General features: G+C 34.0%; 1 protein-coding gene across 2 annotated transcripts in view; it reads right to left on the bottom strand.

Annotated features, from left to right (window-relative positions):
- Positions 1 to 4,828: 4,828 nt before the first annotated feature.
- Tao (Serine/threonine-protein kinase Tao) overlaps positions 4,829 to 18,392 on the bottom strand; it is a 205,309-nt gene continuing 191,745 nt past the window's right edge. For both annotated transcript variants that reach the window (XM_090387813.1, XM_090387814.1), the window contains exon 3: positions 4,829 to 5,162. The gene's annotated coding sequence lies outside the window, so the exon portion shown is untranslated. The remainder of the gene's footprint in view (positions 5,163 to 18,392) is intronic.

Genomic DNA, 18,392 nt, shown 5'->3' on the forward strand with positions numbered 1-18,392 from the left:
TTTTATACACACTTTTCAATAAACCTTTCATGCAATCACACATACAAAATAATAGGCACTTCAATCTAAAGTAGGTTTTAACATTTTCTCAAAGTAGAGTGCAGCACCAATTATCCACTAATTCAGGACTGACCAGATAATCACTTTTATTTCTCTCCTATTTTTTTAAATTTTTTTTTTTTTTTGATTTTCTTACTCCATATTTCATAGCTCTATTAGCACCATTCTTTTGTCACTGATGAACCACTTTTTGTAAACCACTATATGTTTACATTTTGTAGACACTTTTTCAATGGAATGAATGATGTAACACGACATACACTTCTTTATGCTATAAGTATGGAAAGCAGACTTTGCTACAAGGAGAGAGTCACTTTATGTCACCCTCACTTAAAATATATATTTTACTATTCTTATTCAAGATACTGAAAGCATTACTGTAAGCTTAAGTTATTATGATAACAAAATTTCTTATGAGCACACAATTAGCACAAGAAATTGTGCACACCAAATTTTGCGGAGCATTTCAAAATAGTGACATCACTAGTAAGAGAAAACTGAAAAAAAAAAAAAATAAAATAAAATAATAATAATAATAAAAAAAAAAAAAAAAAAAAAAAATATATATATATATATAAATATCTTCATGTGTGGAAAATCTTCTTTACCGAGATTGCTAAACAAAAGTCAGGTCAGCCTTCTTGTAAGTAGTAAGTTAAATCTGCTTTACTGTTATTGTTAAAAATATTTTAACTGAGGTAAAATAAACTAATATACGTATAACTTGTGTGGGTGACATTACCTGTGTTAGTTCCTCCAACATTTCAAGATAGTCAACGTTTTAGATAACCGGTGGCCTGTTGCATCAAACTTGAAAAGAAGAAAAAAAAAAAAAAAAAACCCTCCTGAATAGCAATAAAGTACCCTCTTTCACACATTAATATAAATTTGCTGTAGCCCATTACTAAAAAGGATTTGGATCCACTTGACCACAAAATTCAGGGAATGATGATATGCTTTTCAATTGTCAAGCTGTAAACTCTTCTAATCTGTGTGGCTTGATATTAAAAATAAGCATTAAAACCAAACTGTTTGAGGCATAAAATGGTCACACAGATCAGAGGAGTTTACAACTGATAAATAAATACAATTTATGAATTGAAAAATACAATAGATCAGAGGGATTACATATGTATTTATTTTTTTAAAGTAATTTTTTAAATTTTATTTTCAAATATTGTCATTCTGTAGTTACAATGGGAGGTGCATTATGGCCACAGAAGCCGATGTGCCAACAACTAACAAAAAAAAAAAAAGTACTGTTAGCAATTACAATCAACTTTTTCCTTTTATTAAGAAAAAGAAAGAAATTAAAAAAGGATATCTAATTTACTCTTTCAATGCTAATATTAGAGTAAAAAATCATAAGATAAGAAACAAATCCAGCATATACTGATGATAACCGTCTTCAGATTATAAGAAGTTGGCATATTGCTGTATTCTGAGAACAGAGGGGGGAAGAGAGGAAGTGTATGAGAGGACACAGAAATTTCAATTCCTTACTGCACAAAATGAGAGTTACAGGATAGCAAAACATCTCTGAAAATCTTTACAAAAATGCCATTTTAAGATAATGAATTATTGCCAACCCTCTTGTGTAATTCTGTGTAAATATCAGGCTCACTGATTCCATTTAATCTACCCATTCTGCAACACATGTGCAGCTACAAGGTTGTGGGCAACAATTAATTTCCCATTCAAGACATTCAAGTCAAAGTCCAAGTTTCTTTGGCCATCAAATATATCAACAGCTGCATCTATTATTGTTAGAGATAAATACCATAACTCCATAATTTATAAGTTTGTATGAGGGAAAAATGTAAAAAGGATTCCATATCATAACAAAGATGAAGTTATATGAAAGGTGCAAGGCAGGGTTTTTGCTCAGATGCAAATATGACATATAAGCTAGCAAAAATCTTTCACAATCAAAACAGCTCGCTCTCTCGCTCTCTCTCTCTCTCTCTCTCTCTCTCTCTCCCTCCCTTCCTCCCTGTGTGTGTGTGTGTGTGTGTGTAAGAGAGTTTGGCATCAAATTTTGTAAACCACTGGAAGCAGCTTTTAACACAGATGGTGTGACATAAAATCTGTCATCCAAACACTGAAAATTTTGCTTACTTCAATTTTCAGCTAGCATAAATTAACATGCAAATAAATGGTTTCAGATGGGAATATCTTAAAAAAAAAAAAAAAAACTGTATGTTTCATTCAAAGGAAGCATATGGTTTTTGCTCCCCCCCCCTTTTTTTTTAATTTCAACATGACATGCAACTTGAATATTGGTAACTTCAAATGTTTTATCATTTATAATTCATTATGCATCTTCATGTTCAACAAAAGATGGCAGCAAAACTTATCTTCATATAAGATCAGTATGTTTTTTCACTAATCAATAAACCACATATCACTGATAATCTTTTTCAATAAATATGAAAAATGTTTACACTATTAATAAGTTTCATACAAACAGCATGCGCATAATTTTAAATTAAAAAATTATTTTAAACTATACTCTCAGAGATGATATAATCTTCGATTAATAGCACTAGATATCATACCAAAATGGAAACAAAATTCATTCAGTATGATAATTAATAGAAAATGTGCACATGTAATCATTCCAAGAAGTAAATAATATAAGTGACCTTAAATTTTTTATGCAATATACACTATGGCACCAATTCATTGTGATTTTGAATGGTATTATCAAGTGCTTTACAAATCAAAAAAAAATACTGAAAAAATTCAAAAATTATTAATATTATTTCATGTTGTGAAAAACAACAACATATTATATACATATATAACCCTATCTTCATTATAAAGTTCAGATGGTTACAGTTTAATTATATATATATAGATCAAATATTAACTTAAATACCGTTTGTTTTCAGGTAAAAAACGTTCTGATGCTATTATAAAAAGAAATAAAATTATACACTGTGAAAATAAAGTAATTTGAAAAATGCAATGCTAGTGTAAACAACTACCTCAAAGCATTAAAAACCTAACCAATAAGTGAAATCTGCTTGCCTTATACTCTCTATCAAATTAGTTTGCACCAATTAATTTATATATTTAAGCTGCACAAAAATCAGAAAGCCTGATATTAAACTGTCTGGTTATCCAATGGTAACAATGGTTACCAGTGTAACTAAGTAAGTTGTACTGGCAAATTATAACCTGTATAACATTTGAGTTGCACTTCTAAAACAAATCATACTGTCCCACCTCACCTAGGTTTTTTGAGAGGGAGGAGAGGACCAGGTAGGCAAAAATTTCTAATTTCTATTTCTTAACAAAATATTGTGCTTTAGATTGCATTTTTTTGAATATTAGAAAAAAATCCTTGATATCTTTAGCTCATAATTAGAATATTTAACCAAGTGAAATTGAACATTTGTGAGTTTTCTTAGACAAAGTCTATGTATATTTTAAGTGAGCTGAGATACCAGAAATTATTTTGTCTAAACACAGCCATCAATCTTCCAGATGTAAATGTTAAAGAAATTCTTTTATTTCATCACTTCCAACTTTGACAGTTATATTAACCCATGATGTGATTTAAGAAATTTAAAATTGTCATTATTCAACATATGCAATGAAAAAGAACAAGCATATTCTCTCCCTCTCACCTGCTTATTTCAAGCAATGGAATAATAAAATACCATTTCAAAAAATAAATAAACAAACACTCCTTTGGCAAAAGCAATATATAGCACTGAAAACAAGAGGAAATATGAACATGTAAAAAATTTCCTATTCTGGAAATCAAAGGACAAAACTAAAATCATAAGACCAACTACCAACTTTATATGTATTCTTAAGTGTTAAAGTGGGGGGAAAAATAACAAATAAAGCAGCAGCAGCAAAAAATAAATAAACAAATAAAATGTAATAAAATAACAACTTGAGAGCAGAAATGTAAAAAAAAGTCAAACCAGTAAACGCTGATACTGTAATAAATCACTTCAAATTACAAAAAGAAAGATCTTTATTATTTTTGTAGTATTTATTACAGCCTCATATTTACGGAAAAGAATTTACACATTTTATGGCATTGCCAACAACACTCCTCCTTACTTCATAATAATATTTCTAGAGGTAGAATAGTGTGTATTCTATTTTTGCTTTAATCCAAATTTGTAAAAAAGAAAAAAAAAAAAAAAAAAACAGATAACACAAATTCATTTAACAAATTGCAAACATGATGATGAATTTTAAATACATATGAAAAAATATGCCTTAATTCTTAAGATAATATACGATATTAGAGCAAAATTCCACATTTTATAACCTGAATTAATTAAAAAAAAAAAAAAAAACAATTCAAGTAAGCTTTGTGGATTCAAGTTGGTTTTTCGTGAACAATATCTTCAATTTATCATTAATACTAGAAATGATTATTTCAGTGTTAAACTTTCTAAAAAGAATTACTGCATTAAAAAGTAAGACTATTCCCACCACACCCTCACCAGACATAGCAGCATTTTCCATCTTGCATTTTAAATAAAATGAATCACTGTATGTAGATATTTCTAATCAATTAAGAATAATGAAATTTATTAAGGAACTTATTGTACCAAAAGACAAAATATTTCAGAACAGGAAAGAACTAAATGCTATCAAAATATAGACAACAGCTAATCAATATACAGTTTTTATTCTATACACTTGGTGAAAATATTTACCATCAATGATAACAGAATAACATAATTAGACTTGAGATACAGTCAAAACTTCTAGCAGCTATTTAAAAGTTCCTGTTGTCAAAGTTAATTTCAACAGTTTTGTTGAACTGTTCTTTCTCTTTTATCCTCCCTTATTTTATTTACAACCAAATTATGACTGATAGTGAAACTTCTTAAGGTGCATATTTAAGCTGCATCGCCATCGAAAGGCTTTACCACATAAGCTGCACTGGTAATTATAGCCTGTATGACTTTTGAGATGTTGTCTTAAAAGTCGCTTTGCCTTGAATACTTTAGGACATATAGGACACTGCAGATTTTGATTGGAGTGAACAAAAAAATGCTGCTTCAAGTAGCTCAGTTTCTCAAAATGTTTTCCACAATAAGGACAAGGATGATAAGGTTTGTCTCCTATAATAGTAATAAAAAGATTAATCACAAATAAGGAGTAGTTACAAGAATACCACAATAAGTAAGCCAATTATGTAACTTAAGATAAAATCCACTCATTTAATGTCAGAATTTAAATAATTTTTCATACAGATGACATTTTAAAAATACTTTTTCATGAGTAAAAAAATTTTTACAGCATCAGTGAGATTAATAATTGTTAATAAATCTCCTGACTCTGTTACAAAAATGGCCATTCTAATTCCCCAAATCTGTATAATTTGCATGAGAATAATATTAATTTTGAATAATTCTAGATTTCTTTTATTTTTTCTTTCAAGTATCCAGGGGTTCTTGTATCACTAGTATGCATAGTTTAAATCTGGTCATAACCAGATTTAAACTAATTAAAAAATAATACAATCATTTACTAAGAGCACTGACCACTTCTCTTTTAAAAACAAAGAAATGATTTATATTTCAAAGCAGGGTTCTCATCAGATAAGTAAAAATGACAATTTGTCACTGCTGATTAAACACTCATTTTGTTGTGAAAATATAGCAAAAGTTTCTCAAGTACAGCCATCAAATTTCATAAAGAATATTATTAACATAAAAGCTTAATATTTCTGTGTACTGTGCTTGGCACTGCGCAAAGTGTCTGCAACAATGGACTCTAATGCAATCAACGTTGGCATGTTGGTCATGCCTGTGAAATTATGGTATTGAAGGATTTAAAGAGAATGCCATGTGGTACATGAAACACTCTCTTATGGCAGGAGTATCAGCTGATATGATATAAAAATAATAATAATCCAGTATACATTTTACTGAAAGTATAATGCAAATGGCACTTTTTATAATTATTTCAAAGGATTAGAGACTATACAAAAAGTGTATATTAACATTTGATAATTCGTATTCAGGGATTGTCCAGCATATTTCTATGGTTTGTTTATGAATTTTTTCACCTTTCAATAAATTTATATCAAAGCATACGCTGAGATATCAAATATCTAAAAGGTTTATAAGGTGATTATTATTAACCTATTAACCTTACAAAAACCAAACTACCACATTGTGAAGCTGGCATTTTCTGCCATAATAGGAACTTAGCCAGTGCTTTGATGTCATGACATTCAAAGAGTACAATGAGATATATAAAACACTTGATTATGGCATACAGCCTTAGTGGATTACAATGTATCCAATATAAGCTGAAGTATTTTATTGAGAGTAGAGTGTGAAATGAAAATTTTTTTAATTATTGATCATGAAATTTTGTATATATATATATAAGCATTTGACTGCTCGTAATCGGGTATTCTTCAGAATATTTCTACAGTATTAGTGACTACGCATATTAGCCAATGACTCTTCATCCTCAGGGGTTCTTCATCATATTTTTAACATATTTTACAGACAGTTCTTTTTCATTTTCAATAATGTTTCATAAGGTACAATAATTTCAAAGCATACGTTGGGAACCAGTTATTTATAAGGTGAATGGTAATTTAAAATAAATATTTAAGATAGAAGCAAGCAATGAATCCTTGCAAGCCAAAGAACATAACATTCATTGCAGCATCCAAGGCTGTAAACTTGAAAATGGATAAGACAAGCTTGGCAACGTTAGGCACATACATTTCAGAGAAATCATAAGTTACAATAATGAGCTATAGCATCTGCTCATGAAGTAGATATAACAAGATATATGGTGAAGAGTATTAATACAGAAAATCTATGGTAAATAATGGAGGAACTTTGACCCACCCCTACACCCAAACAAAATCTTTAAAAATAAATTTTCCATTTATACTCCAGGAGACCCATGTAGGGTAACAGAAAACTGTAAGGCATATAAAAAGAGGTCTGACAGGGTGGATTGCACATTAATTTTTCTGTTGTAATATTATGGGTTATATACTAGTAGTAATATAAAAGGCTAGGGGACAAATCTGAAAATTAGTGTAATTATAATTTGGTAAAAATACTATCAATAATAATATAACATAATGAGAGTTGGAATACAGTTGAAACTTCTAGCAGCCATTTATTATACATGCAACATGTGGTCTATTCTCTAAACATGCTATATGTAATCAGTATTGTTATATGGGCCTTTATACTTGAAGAACAGGATAGATGATCTCAAAGGATTTAAATTGGGGGCCCATCAAGCTCTCAACTGCCCACATCAACACCAGGCCTTACACTTGATCATCAGGCAACACAGTGGCAATCCCCAAGGCAGAATACGCTAGTCCCACAGGAGCTAGTTGTGGTTGGTGGCTCTATTGTCAGGGGAACGGGAAATATATTGTGCAAAAAGGATAGGTGAAATAGGACCAGTGTATGTCTGCCAGGGTCAAAAGATGATGACATTGTAGAGTAAATATCATATTTACAGGGCACAAAAGGTGATATTGCAGTACACATTAGCACTAATGACATTAAGAGTTAGAGATCTGCAGTTTAATTAACAAGTACAGGTCAATGTTGGAAAAAAAAAAAAAAGTGTCTGCAATTCTACTCAGACATGATAGGAGGGAGTATATGATGACAGCCTTGTCAATCAATTTGGCCCTAGAGAGATTGTGCAAAGCTTGTGGAGTAGAAATTTTCTCAGTGTGGTCCGTGCTTGTTAACAAGGGAGACTGTTTCTACAAGGATGGGGTATACTTAAATAGGAAGAGTGCAAGAATATTTGCTAATACTATCGAGGCAGTGTTAAGTGGATCTGAAAACTAATGGGGTGGATTCAGAGTAGCCGAAGCCAGTCGTGAAAGTGATCCTTTTAGTGCTTCTTTAGAATGAGCAACAGCCTGGAGTGCAAGGTGATCAGAATTTCAAGAACTGCTAGGAGTCATCACAGAACAAGTAAATATATGGGCCATGTTAGGGTAACTAAGACAAGAACAGCTGCATGTATACCGATGCTAGGAGTATAGTAAATAAATTTGATGAATTTGAAGTGCTGGTCAAGCCATTTTGTTCCACTTGGCATCGCTAGTTTGGATGTTAATGATCCTGCTCAGGGAGCGGACAAACTGAATGAGTATTTTGCATCTACATTCACATGAGGATTTCTGCAGACAAGTGGAGGCCAGAAGTTTATCAAACTCTAATAGGGAGCTAAAAGGAAAGTGGAGAAGAAATTATTGAAGTTAAACATAACAAAATCACACAGGGTGGAGGGGATCTATCCAGTTATATTAAGGGAAGCAGCAGCGGAAATAAGCAAACCCTTAGCCAAAATTATGAGAGCATCCTTGGATTCATGTGAGGTCCTTACGTAACGGAGAAGTGCAAATATATATCCCCAATTCACAAAAGAGTGACACGAGTACTTTCAGACCTGTTAGTTTAACTGGTTAAAGAGGCAATGCAGGATCATTCTAGACAAGACAAGTTATAGTTCAGATACAGCATGGGTTTTGTTAATGGGAAATCTTTCTTGATCAATTTGATTGGATACTACGATGTGGTGACAAAGGAACTGTATGGAAAAAATAATTTTGATATCAGGAAAGCTTTTTATACTTTTGCACATGGAAGACTACTGTACAAATGAGTGGGAGAAGACAGAGTAGTAATCTAGGAACCCTTCTCGCTGTATACAAATTTTATTAGAGGAGCACCCCCCCACCAGGATTTGGTGATGGGACCATTGTTGTTTTCTATTATTATCAATGATACTGATGAAGGCATATCAGACTTAATGTACAGGTGTGTAGATGATACAAAGGTTGGCAAGGTTGTTAATGACAATGTCGACAGTACACTACTGCAACAGGATCTGGAAAGTTATTCAGATGGGTTGAGTGGTGGCAACTGAAATTTAACACTGACAAATGCAAAGTACTGCATATAGGTAGCAGTAACCCCCAGAGTAACGTACCAACTGTGCGTTACTCTGGCACTACACTGAGGGTAGTGGAGAATGAAAAAGACCTGGGGTAATTGTGAGGTAATTGCCACATATGAAGTTTTCAGAGAAGTGCAGACTTTGCCAGAGCAGCTCATGGGGTTTTATCAATAATATACAAGAACTTTGCTAGCAGGGATAAGGAGGTGATTATCTCTTTGTATAAGGCAATGGTCAGGCCACACTGAGTTCTGCATACAGGTCTGGCCTCATTTTAGAAAAGATGTAGATCTTCTGGAACGTGTACAGAGAAGGGCAACAAGATTGGTATGGGGAACAAAGGGCAGTGCTCTTTTTGTAAAAAAATAGGTGCCGGTACTCATTCTTTGCTATCAGGAAAAATTGAAAATTAAAAGGATATGAAAAGTACTCTAAATTTTTTTTTTTTTCTGATATTGTTACTTTCGTAGTAATGTTTTTGGAATAAGAACAACAAATTTAGTATATTAACACAGTTTATTAAGTATAAATTAATTATTCAAGTATATATAGAAAAATAAGTAAAATGTGAATAAAATAAGTAAATAAATCGGTCAACTGCTGAGTGCTGGGCACTCAGAATGACACAAATGGTCATTAGTGTAGTATCTCACATTGAGAGCTTTATGGTGACTGAAAAAAAGTTTCTAGTACCCCGGTTTGGCCTAAAACTTGGAAAATAATGAAAACGTTGTCTATTTGAGTATTTCCAGTTGTTGTGAATGCCAAGGGTGGGAGAAGCGACTGGCAGGTGAGGGCCGTGCAAGACTCCGCACAGGTGCCTCTCCACCACCACCGCCTCAATACTGGCTCTCTGAGTATCTCCTTGCCGGGACAACTCCAGCTTTGAAAAATCTTAAAAATACTTCTGGTCACAAAATTTATAAATGACCTTTATAGAATTATTAACTAACTATTTAGCAAACTTTTTGTCACCAAAAGGAGAGTTACTTAGTACAAAGAAGCGTGCTATCGAAGTGCAATAAAAAATTGTTTTTTTAATTTTAACACAAAAATAAATGATAGATTTCAATCGGAATAGTTTTCCCTTGATAAGCATCAAATAATGCATAGCTAATGTGATTTTTAAATTTTTAGCTCCGTTAGCGACGGAAATAGAGGGGGACATGAAAATTACTCACATTTTCCTGTCTGGCGCCGCCATTTTTAATTAAAAAAATATTTTAAAATTATATTTTAAACATACTCGTTGAGCCCTTTCCAACGGTGTAGCTATAGGTTGTCAACAACATTTTTATCCCCCCACATTTTAACCCCCTCCATTTCTCAGGCAAATTTTTGTCGATAATGATCAATATGGTATTATGTTGGCTCACTTGATGTGCAAACCAATGCAAAATTTCTAGTCAATAGGTTGAGTGGTTCCAGGGATACAATGCTGTGACAGACGGACGGACAGGCAGACAACCGAGTGACATTTTAAGGGTCCTTTGTTAGACTATGGCCCCTAAAAATAATAAGTAAAAATAAATAACATAAGTAAAAATAATTTTATAATAAAGTTTTTGTAGAATATTATAAATTTTTATTAAGTTTTCATCCAACACCCTATGCCGACTTTTTTTCTTCCTCTTTGTGTGTTGGTTGCTGAATGACGTTTCCGAAGCAGACATTAATCGACATATTTTGCTGGATCGAAGCAGGTCAGCGGTAGTCATACAATTTTAAGAAACAGTAGTGAAGAAACTGTTTTTGTCATCAACGAAGCTCTGGTTGGGCTGACAATCAGATTCATTTGTGAAAATCCTCGTTCACATTCACTCAATGAAATTGGTATCGTACTCAAAGCGTCCATCAAATTCTTCAATTCTTCCAAAACCATCTTTTCAATTAGGTACCCCGAAATCCACGAATTGCATTTAACTGTAACCTAATTGACAATCTTCTAACTTCATTTTCACCAAATGCCTAGATGCTTAGAAGCATCTAGGCATAACAATTAATGCTTAGAAGGTTTAATACCTTTTGCTGTCCTTGTTTTCCTTCTCTCTTCATCGGTATTGTCACTAGTTCTTAAATTTTATTTTATTTTATTTTTTTATTTATTTTTTTATTTTTTGAAACTGTCCAAAATGTCAGTGTCATTCAGATATTCAGGTGCTGTGACCATGTAAACAGAGAAAGGGAACAATGTGGATAACGCACTTCTGCTAAACAACAGATGATTATTTGTCGGGGTAAAAGAAAATCACTTTTCTAATTCTTGAACGGGGTGCTTACAGTTGATTCACAGCGGTGTCTAACCTACGGCCCACCTGGAAAGTGAACTAAAACAGCATTTTAAATTTTGTTAATTATCAAAAAAAATCTCATTAAATGTTTTGTTCAGTAAATGTAATTGTGTAATGTACTTAATAAATTTTTCGAATATTTTCAATTTTACTTTTACATGCAACAAGATATGGAAAATGTAACACACTAAAGAAATCTAACTTTGAATTTTTTTTGAATATGGCCTCTGTATGGGAAATGTTTGCACACCACCGCAGTAGAAGGTGGACTAGAGCCCATTGGCAATACACCTTGATCTGTTCACTGCAGACCAGCACGACTTCTCCGTATGTGGGACGCATTTCTACCAGGTACCACTAAGTTATAGAATGGTAATCCCTTCAGCTCTCTTAATTCGCGCAGCAGCACTAATTGCCTAAATTGCCTGAAGGCCAGAAATGTGAACAGGGCGTACCAAGTTAATTCTCTCTTAATCCGTTCGCTATATGAAAATTTTCTTGCTCAATGGAAACTATTTTAAATGTAACTTTCAAGGGGAATTCAAAATAATTAAACAGAGGTCCAACTGAGTAATTTAGAATTATAAAAATGGTTATACAGTTTTATAAGAAAATATCTTAACAATAGACAGTGAAAGATGTAAATTTAGTTAAATAATTTTAAGCTTATTTGAATAGTAGATAAACATGTGAAAAAAATTTACAGAATATTACAAATTTCAAAGTGCACTGCATCCAAATGTCACACGTCACTGTTAATAAAGGTGCCGGTATGCCGTACCGTTGTGCACCGTCACAAAAAAAGCACTGACAAAGGGAGTGCTTTTATCAAGATACAGGGAGCCTAGGCACCTGCGAGGTCAACATTGGTGTATGAGGCTTTGAATGGTTTGAGCAAGCTCAATGCTGATGGGATTCTTCCGCTTGCTCAGATTACCCACCTGAGTGGGCATAAATTGAGGAAGGGTAATTGCAGAATAGATGTGTGGAAATTTGCCTTTAGCCAGTGAGGGGGTTGATTGCTGGAACAAACTTCCATTTGTTGTTGTTGTGGAAGTGGGTTGTTTGAATAAATTCAAGGAAAAACTAGATGTATTATTGGAGGGGATGTGGTAAGTTTCTTTTTTTGGCTGATACTTTATAAGCTTGCACCATTTGCCACTACTAATAATACTGATATTCCACCAAAAGAAGATTTTTAATGTGGGAGGAGCAGCGATTGACCATATATTAACAGCATATAAGATAAAAGAATGAAGATAAGTATTATATAACAATGAATGATAATTGGGTTGGAGACACAAAAAAGCTGTTGTCTCGAAAGGTACATCTTAGGGTGACATAGGATTTTGAAAAAGTTTATGTAAGAATGAAAAAATGTTTAGTGTCGGGGAATACACAAAGATCTTCATAACAGAGAGCTAATAAGAGGGGTAAGTTCAAATGGAGATGTGGGCATATTTATTTTATGTTTAGTATGAAGGCAAAACATGCTAAAATAATAGGTAATCACAGCAGTAGCCTTAATGAGTTGTTTTGTTGCGCCTTCTGAACTGATGTGGAGCTAGGCTAGATTTTAATATCATTAGCATTAACTGATGACGGGCATTTGCATATGCAGAATACTTCTTTAATTAGAAAGAAATCATTAAATTTGTAACAGAAGGGTTCTGTGGAGGAAGGATACTTGACTGAAAAAACAGCAAAAATTCCTTGTAAAATTTATCCAAAGGCACATTTAACACAGAGAGAAGCACTGATGGGCAAACAGCATTAATGCAGAGGATAAATCAAGGTAAACCTGGCCAAGTTGGCCATTGCAGTTAATGGCATCAGACACAAGAAAAGTAGTTTCTATAAGATCAGCAATGATGGAGACACTTCTTTCCATTGTGAATGTCTGCGAGTTGCACAGTATGGGAAACCACTGGTGGCACTTCACCCCAAGTACTATTCCTCTACTATGTGAATGTGGGAGAAAGGAGAACAGAATTTGTGAAATTAGAAGAGGCAGATGAATCTTTGAAACCCTTTAAGTAGCGAGGAGGATATGAAAATAAGCTGTCAGACTTTTAATAATTTAGGATCACGGACTTCAAAAATGAGAAAGATAGAACCAATAAGAGGGGCAAGGTTAAATGGAGATGTGGACACATTATCAGGATTAGTATGAAGGCCAAACAGGCTAAAATTTTGTAACATGTTAGGATTACAGGCAAGATTTTAATATGGATCACAGGTTGGCTGCAGAAGGTTGTGATTAATGGATATTCTTCTGATATGGTGTAATGTCAGAAGTAGGGGTCCTAAAATGATTGGACTGCTGTTTCTGATTTTCATAAATGACATAAGATGAAGATTGAGAGAGTCGGTAATGATCATAGCCAAGCAGAGCTCCTTCAGGATGAATACAGAGCTTTTGGAACAAGTACAGAGAAGGGTAATGAGATTGGTGTGGGGAATGTTCCGGGATTCAGCAAACTCTTACTGACTGATTAGACTCACTGCAGGAGAGTAACTGATAGTGAATAGTTTTCAGTGTAGGAAGAGAAATTTCCCTTTACGGCAGAGACTGCAAGTGAGAGAATCAATACAGATTAGAGCATGTGAAATGGAAAGTTCAACAATGTGGTCAAGTGCTAGCTTTATGGACAGGATTCAAGGATGGTTCAAAAAGGTGGCAGCTATGTTTCAATACAGCAAAAAAGTTCTTACACTTGTGGAATAGCAACTCCAAAACAATTATGCACTCGGTAGGGTGGAATTAAAAACAACAGACAAAGAAAGGGACCTGGGCTTTATGATATGGGTGGATATGGGGTTTGAACAGTGTAAACAGGCAGCCAGAACAGCACACAGTATCACATCAAGGATTTATCAAATAGTAGCCTGCAGAGACAGGGAATCATAATCACTCTGTATAAGAAAATTGGTAAGATCACAATCGGAATACTGTGTCCAAGTATGTGTCTATCTAAAAAAAAAGACTGAGCTTCTTGAAATCTATGACAGAAAAAAGGTCCAAAGACAGAAAACCCACATGGTGAGATCTGCAAGAATGTGACTGTACAAAGAATAACTTTAATCATGTGGGAAATAGCAAACAGGCAACTCGGAAGGAGACTGACTGGGGTGTATAAGGCTCTAAGAACTCTGAGAGGGGATAGTAAAATGAATGAAGGGATAGTTATTGTTTATACTCCAGGACAACCACTAGGCCAAAGGAGTTTGAAGCTAATTATTTGGTAATATAAAACAACTCTTGACAACATTTAGCAGTCACATGACCTCAAATGGTCACTCAAATGTGTGCATCCTGTACTCTCGCATTGACCACTGAATAAAGGCAAAATTTTCACTCTTATAAAATATTCCCCCACTGATGGTATCTTTACGTTGTCGTGGTGGTGGGACTTGCATGTCTCCATGATTTACAGAGCTATGCTGGTGGTAGCTTACTACCAGAAGGGCCTCCCAGACCAGAAAGGTTTGCAGCTAGAGACCAGATGAAAAAAGATACCCTGGTCATCCAGGTTTGGAGGTTGATGCAATGGGCTAGCTCCCCACTCATCATAAAACATCCTTTCGATGTTAAAAGACCTAACAGAGTAAAAATTGGACGGACAAACAGAAAAGGTTTATGAATTTTGGATGCTGGAATGTACAAGGAGTTAGTACAAAACAAGATGAAATTGTATTGGAATTGGGAAAATATAAATGGGTTGTGGCAGTCTTAACTGAAACAAAGAAGAAAGGGAGAGGTGAAGAAATGACTGGAGAATATATTTTCCTTTGGTCTGGTTTTGATCGACATGTCAGAGCTAAGGCAGGAGTGGATGTTCTTATAAACAAGAATCTCTGAAAGTTTACTGAAAAATGGAGCTTTGTTAATGAACGAACCATGACATGAAATTAAAATATATGGAAGAGAAATTACTATTATTGGGGTTGAGTCTCCTACAGATATTAAATAAAATTTCTGGGAGAAGTAATAGAAGCAATTTCACACTGCAGAGAGATAGTCATAATGGGGGATCTGAACTCCAGAGTGGGACATGTTGTGGATAATGAAGTGGTGAAAAGACATGGAGAAAATGTAAAGATTGATAATGGAGAGAGACTGATAGAATTCTGCTCTCAATATAAGCTGAGGATTAGTAACACCTTCTTCCAATATAGAGATATTTATAAGTTCATATGGTTCCAAAAAACAAAAGTACTAAAATCAATACTTGATTATGTGATCACTAAATGACAGCACAATTTTTGTCTGTGATGTTAGGGCCCAGAGAGGAGCAAATTGTGGTTCTGATCACTTTTTGGTGAAGGCTACATTGTCGTTCCCATGAGTGTGCCAAAAAAGAAAGGAAAAAAGGAGGAAAGACTTTGAGAGGAATGAGCACTGAAAGATTCAATGTGGACTCATTAAAAGATGAGAGCACTATATGTTTGTATCAGTGAAGATTAGACTAAGAATTAGATGAAACTTACAGGGAGAGTGCAAAAGACATATATGAACACCCAAAGGAAACAGTGAAGAAAATTGCTAGAGAGGCAATAGGAAAATCTCAAAAGATAAAACAAAATGATTGGCTCAACATGGAAATTAAGGTGTTAATAAAGGAAAAAAAGGAAGCATACCAAAGATGGCTGAGCTCAAAAAACGAAGTTCACAGAAAAATATATAAAGGAAAAAATAAAGAAGTGAAAGCAGAAGTCGTCAAGGCGAACAATGGGTCCTGGGATAGAGCATGTGCTGAGGTAAACAGCAAACTGGGATGTACAAGATCTGCAGAAGCATGGAGAGTATTGAACAGTTTAAGGAAACCTTATAAGCAAAATGCAAGACTGGAAATGATAGATCTGGAGGAATGGGTCAATTATTATGAACAGCTATTGAATGAAGGAAAAGAGGAATTTAGAGAAACTAAAACAGACAGTTGTCATGAAAAGAGGATTGAACATCTGAATTAAGGAAGTGGAACTGGAAATAAAAATGACAAAAAATGGAAAAGCACCAGATCCAGGTAGAATTAACATGGAGCTGCTTAAATATGTAGGTCAAAAAGTTATAAATCTACTAACTCAACTGTTCAACAAATTGTGATGGTGATGAAATACCACATGAGATGACAATTGGATACATTACATTAATTTTTAAGGAAGGTGACAGAAGAAGATGCTCCAACTATAGAGGAATTTGCATTATGAGCTCTATTGCTAAACTATTTGGGAAAGTGATAAAATCTAAACTGGAACAAGAGATTATAATTTCTGAGGAACAGTGTGGCTTTTCGAATGGATGCTCATGTATAGACCATTTATTCACTATTAAACAAATTCTGCAAAAATGTCAGGCTACAGACCAAGATGTAGGTATGCTGTTCATTGAGTTAGATAAAGCGTATGACAATGTGCCAAGAAATCTTCTGTGGAAGGCTAAGGAAAAATGTCAATAAGCCCACCATTAATTGATATAATTAGAAAAATCTACAAGAAAAATACATGTTATATTAAAATTAGTTCAAAATTATCAAGAAAATTTAAAACTTCAAAAGGACTACTTCAAGGATGCTGTTTGTCACCTGCTTTGTTTAAGCTATACCTGGAAGTTGTTCTAAGACTGTGTCAGTGAAGTGCAGTTCAATGGGTATTCTTATTGGTCAAAATAAGTACCTTTACAATCTACCGTTTGCCGATGACCAAGTTGTGGTAGCACAGGATGGTGATGATGCAAATTACATGGGCAGAAAGTTACTAGAAGAATATAAAATATGGGGACTGACAGTAATTTTAATAAGACAGAGTACATGAATCGAAGTGATGATGTTCTGGATTTGGATGGAATACAGGTGAAAACTGTACAGCAATTTAAATACTTGGGTGCTATTATTCAGGCTGACTGATCGTCTGAGCAGGAAATTGAGAGAAGACTGGATGAAGGTTTGTTTGTTTGTTTATTTGGGGATTTATTAGGTGCATCGGCATCTGTGACCATAGTGTGCCACTGGGTGAAGGTAGAAAGGTCACAGGAATGCTCAATCCTGTGCTATGGAATAAAAAAATTATTAACAAAACTAAACATGAAATATATAATGCAATATTATAAAGTGTTTTTTTATATGGATGTGAGACTTGGACTTTAAATGAAAGACAAAAAAAAAAAAAAAAAACTATTGGCTATTGAGATGGATTTCTGGAGAAGATCGGCAAGAAAGTCTAGGACTGAAAAAGTTATAAATGATGTGATAAGGAATACAACGAACGTCCAAAAAACCATCATTGATAAAATAGAGGAGAAAAGATTGGAGTGGTTTGGCCATGTGAAGAGAATGGAGTACGACAGATTGCCCAGAGGAGCCATGGAGAAGGAAAAAGAGAGGAACACTAAGAAGGACATGGATAGAGGGTGTGAGAGCATCTATGAATAAGAAGACTGGTGGATGGAGATTGGGAAGATAGAAGAAAAAAGAATAAAGGAATGATTTTTCAACGTTAGGTTGAGGAGAACCGTTGTAAAAACAGAATAAATCTGAAGATGAAGAAAAAATATTTCAGAACTAGGCACCATAGTGTGACGTTTAAATCAGATAAGTGAGACATTTTAAGGTAGTAATGACCTCATTAACATAATTTTACTGTTGATTATGCTGTTCACATAGGTGACAAATGACCAACCTGAACAGGATAATCAACAAATGAATAGGTATTTTGCAGCTACAATCACATTAGGAAATTTTTATGGATGGGGATGCTGGAAGTGTGCCAAATTCTGAAAGAGAGCTGAATGATTTTGTGATAACTGAGAGAAAGGTAGAGGAGAAACTGTTGAAGCTAAATGTGTAAAAAAAAAAACCACACCTGGGATGGGGTCTATCCAATTATATTAAGGGTGGCAGCCAAGGGTTAAGCAAACCGTTAGCCATGAGTATGAGAGAATTCTTGGATTCAGAGGAGGACTGGAATGTTCGAATGTATCCCCAATTGATAAAGGGGATTTAGGGTGACACGAGCAATTACAGACCTGTTAGTTTAACCTCTATTACAAGGAAAATAATGGAGTCATTGATTACAGAAATAAAGCAGGATCAT

This window comes from Mastigoproctus giganteus, chromosome 13, assembly GCF_048544385.1.
Source record: "Mastigoproctus giganteus isolate SK-2022 chromosome 13, ASM4854438v1, whole genome shotgun sequence".
NCBI lineage: Eukaryota > Metazoa > Arthropoda > Arachnida > Uropygi > Thelyphonidae > Mastigoproctus > Mastigoproctus giganteus.